General features: G+C 39.9%; 1 long non-coding RNA gene across 1 annotated transcript in view; it reads left to right on the forward strand.

The window, feature by feature from the left end:
• LOC309862184 overlaps positions 1–4,685 on the forward strand; it is a 46,742-nt gene that overhangs the window by 17,816 nt on the left and 24,241 nt on the right. The gene's annotated exons all lie outside the window — the stretch shown is intronic.

Consider the following 4,685-nt stretch of genomic DNA (forward strand, 5'->3'; position numbering starts at 1 on the left):
AAGGACTTGAAAGAAAGATAAGTCTCTCAGTCCCTTCATTTGCAAAAGGGGGATAAACTCTGGTGATAAAATCAAGGATTCTTTGGGGGCAAGACACAGAAACCCAGCCTGAACCAACTTCTTTTTTTTTTTTTTAAGTTGGCTCTACACCCATTGTGGGACTTGAATTCACAAGCCTAAGATCAAAGGTCACATGCTCTCCTGACTCAGCCAGCCAGGTGCCCCCTACTATGAACCATCTTCATCACAAAAGGGATTTACTAAAGAGAAGCCAGGATAACCTAAAAGGAAAACAATCAAGGCTAGGCAGGTATTGTTCTGTCTCTTTTCTCTAGTCCTCTCAGGATGTCAGCTTCCTTTTCCCCCACTGCTGATACGTTTAATTACAAGAGAGGAAGATCCTGCATTCACAGTCCCGCAGCATCAGAAACACCCCATGAAGCTATGTGTTCCGTCAGGCCCAAAGACCGAGGAGTCCCCGCAGCTCTGTCTGAAGATAAAAGACCGTGACACGACTTTTAATTAGTTTGCTGTCAAGCCATCACAGGAAGTGGAAGCAACTGAGGAAGGCAGCTCTCCCCCAATTCCAAAGAGCTTCTCACCTCCATGCCCATAGGTGGATGGAAAAGCCATCCTTTCTGCATTTGGGGAGTCCTTACACCAGTTCCCTTGCATAGCTACTCCTCTTTACAAAACATACAGTCTCCTTGCTCTAACTCTTTCTCTCTTATTTAGCTAAATTAGTCAAATTCTCTTATTTAACTGTAAAGAAAAGGGCTCCTTTCTTTGTATTCAAAGGCATATGAAGGGAAAACCCACATTTGTTTTTACCCCAGGATCCAATTTTACAACACTGAGGTTTTTTTGTTTTGTTTTTTTTAAGATTTTATTTATTCATTTGACATTGACAGATTGAGATCACAAGTAGACAAAGAAGCAGGCAGAGAGAGGAAGCAGGCTCCCTGCTGAGCAGAGAGCTGGATATGGGGCTCGATCCTAGGACCCTGGGATCATGACCTGAGCCAAAGGCAGAGGCTTTCACCCACTGAGCCACACAGGCGCCCCAACACTGAGGTTTTTTTTTCAATAGTTACAACAACTAGTTGTAAAACATAATGAAAAGGTAAGAAGGTTGGGTTTTTTTTCCTTACCAAAAAAAAGAAAGAAAGAAAGAAAGCCTCCAACCTTGAGGGAGAAAACTGAATCTGAATTCCAGGAAAGTGGCAAGATAGTGCTCTCCCCTCCTCTGACCCTGGTGCAGCTAGTTCATATTTCACTGTCATCTCAGTGTCTTGTGAGACACTTTGACAGACTTCTGGTGTAGACCATTTACATAATTTACAGGGTGCAGTACAAAACTAAATGTGGGCTCCCTGTTTCAAAAGTTACTATGAATTTTAAAATGGCAGTAGCAGAACAATTAAACCAAATGTGGGATTTTTCTAAGCACAGGGCCCTCAACTGTACACAGCTTGCCCCTGAATCAGGCCCTGTTCTGTGCTCTGCTCTCAAACCACAGGTCCTTGCTACCCGGCCAGGGACAGAGCAGGAAACAACCATCTTGTCCCAAAGCATCCCAGTCCAGAGAGATGCAACTTTCTCTCCAACACATGCCTTTTACATCTATCCCTCCCCCATTTCTTTGAGACATCTTATGTAACTGGAAGACACTTAGGTTTTCCTAGAAAAGGAACAGTCTGCTTAAAGACTAGTAAAATGTTTATTCTTGCCCGATAGCAATTACTTGTAGCTTTCACGAGAATTTTTAATTCCTTCAGCTGCAACCCATTAAGGTCTATAAAACTCAGCATCTGAATTTTGGCCTAAATTCTCTGAACAAAGCTAAGGGTCCCTCAAGCCCATCGGCCTAAATGGGAAACAGCTCACTGGCTTGCTCTTGCCACTGAAAAAGCAAGTTATTATTGTATTTTGTGTATATGTATCTGACCCCCAATGTTGAACTCTCTAGTGGCTTTTAATTAATTCTTGTAAGTTTTCCAGGTACGCAACCAAATCATCACAGATAATGCCATTTGCTTTCTCCTTTTGATTTGTTATAGCTCATTCTGTCTCATCTTTTCATATTTGATATAATGTAATTTTTAAAACATTAGCTGAGAGATGAATCTTGTTTTGTGGGAAACTTGAAAATCTGAGAATACAGCTTATCTAGGGAAATAAAGTCCTCGGAGAAGTGAATAAAATTGAGGGAAAAGAAGGATTAATTAGGAGAAATTATTGTACCAGCTATCAAAATATCCTATTGAACCATGGAAATTAAAATAATGATTACATCCTGACAAAAATAGATCATCAGAAAACAAAATGTTCAAACTAAATTTGTACATATGCAGTGTACAAGAGAGCAGCATTTCAAATCAGTAAAGAAGTGACAGACTATTTAGTAAATGGTATTTCAAAAACTAAAAATGAGGATTAAGAATATAAACATAATTGTTTGTTTGTTTTGGTTTTGTTTTGTTTTTTCAAAGATTTTATATATTTATTTGACAGAGACACAGTGAGAGAGGGAACACAGGAGGGGTAGCGGGAGAGGGAGAAGTGGGTTTCCCCACCAAGCAAGGAGACTGATGCCAGGGCTTGATCCCAGGACCCTAGATCATGACTTGAGCTGAAGGCAGATGCCTAACAACTGAGCCACCCAGTCACCACAGAATATAACCATAATTGTAATTAAAGAATTACAGGAGCACCTGGGTGGCTCAGTGGGTTAAGCCTCTGTCTTGGGCTCAGGTCATGATCTCAAGGTCATGGGATAAAGCCCCACATCAGGCTCCTTGCTTGGCTGGAAACCCGCTACTCCCTCTCCAGCTTCCCCTGCTTGTGTTCCCTCTCTTGATGTGACTCTCTCTGTCAAATAAATAAATAAAATCTTCAAAAGTTTCTACAAATCATTATTAAAAAGATAAAAATCCAAGAGAAAAATAAGCAAATAATTTGACAGACAATTCATGAAAAAAATAGTCTCCAGTGATCCTATCAATAATGAATCAGTTGGCTTGTTAGAAATGAAAGAGTTTAAAAGTTTAACCATTCTCAGTTCGGGTGAGGAAACACATTTGGTTAAAAAATAAAGGACAATAGATAATACCAATAAAAATTAAAAGTATACATATCCTTTGACCCAGCGGTTCTACTTCCCTAAAGTTATATAAAGAAACACAGATGAGTGCTTAAAAATCTATTCATCCCATCTTTGTGATAAATGGTCTAATTGTTCAAAATTGGGTACTAGTTGGATAAATTGTGGAATATCCATGTAACCTATATAACTTAATATGGAAAAAGAATGAATCAAATCTGTATATGCTCATATGAGAAAAGATGTCTGTAAGACACTGAGAAATGAACCAAGCAAGCTGAAGAATAGAACAGATAGTAAGATTCCATTTTGTTAAGAACAAGATATGCTCAAAGGTGAGGGATATTACCTTCTCTGACTCCCAGGGCTAAAAAACTTTTTATCCCCAACCCCACAATTTTTTTCTTTAGTGTAAGTATGCTCATTGGACATTGCCTTTGTTTATTGTTTAGAAACCTCCATGTGGGGCGCCTGGATGGCTCAGTGGTTTAAGCTGCTGCCTTGGGCTCAGGTCGTGATCTCAGGGTCCTGGGATCGAGTCCCACATCGGGCTCTCTGCTCAGCTGCTCGGCTGCTCGGCTGCTCGGCGGGGAGCCTGTTTCCCTCTCTCTCTCTCTCTGCCAGCCTCTCTATCTACCTGTGATCTCTCTCTGTCAAATAAATAAATAAAATCTTTAAAAAAAAAAAAAAAAAAGAAACCTCCATGTGTGCAATGACTTTATTTGTTCAATGCCCTAGTCTCACTTTTTTTTTTTTAAGATTTTGCTTATTTATTTGACAGAGATCAAGAATAGAGAGGCAGAGAGAGAGAGAAGGGGAAAGCAGGCTCCCCGCTGAGCAGAGATCCCTTTGCGGGACTCGATTCCAGGACCCTGAGATCATGACCTGAGCCGTAGGCAGAGGCTTAACCCACTGAGCCACCCAGGCGCCCCCTAGCCTCACTTTTTAAAACATTTTATGTTTTAAATGTTCCATAAATAACAGCTCCATAAGTAATAGCTGAAAAAAAAATGAGTGGAAGCCCAGATATACAGATATATTTCAAAAATTTATGTATGGTTCAAAGAATGTGGATTTAAGGGAATAAAATTTCCATGATCTGCCACTAAATGCTAAAATATCTTAAAATAGTTAATGTTTGTGTAATCTTTTTCCAGTAGACAAAGTAGCTTTAGTTACATAGTGTCATTTGGTCCTTATACCATCCCTACGAAATACATAAATATAGAAATAATTAATATATTTGCAGTATATGGTTTATTAAAGTCAGTCTTTTAATTTATGGTCCCAATCTCAATTCATTCCTTTTTACTTTGCTTTCCAGACTACTTCCTGAACACTGCACAGTTTTATTCACGGTTATGTATAATGAACGTATATTTCCCTCCTTTGAGAATGTTTCTCTCTGCCTCTTCATACTGTATACCTGTACTCATCCTTCAAAAGCCCGCTCACGTGAGACAACCGGCCTCATTCCTCTTTCTTAAACTACAGACACACACAGGAAACAAGACTTACCACCTACCCACCCACAGCTTAGCCCGAAAGTTGCCCCAGAAGCCTTCCAGGCCGCACTGGCTCC

Source organism: Mustela nivalis, assembly GCF_964662115.1.
Source record: "Mustela nivalis genome assembly, chromosome: 3".
Lineage (NCBI taxonomy): Eukaryota > Metazoa > Chordata > Mammalia > Carnivora > Mustelidae > Mustela > Mustela nivalis.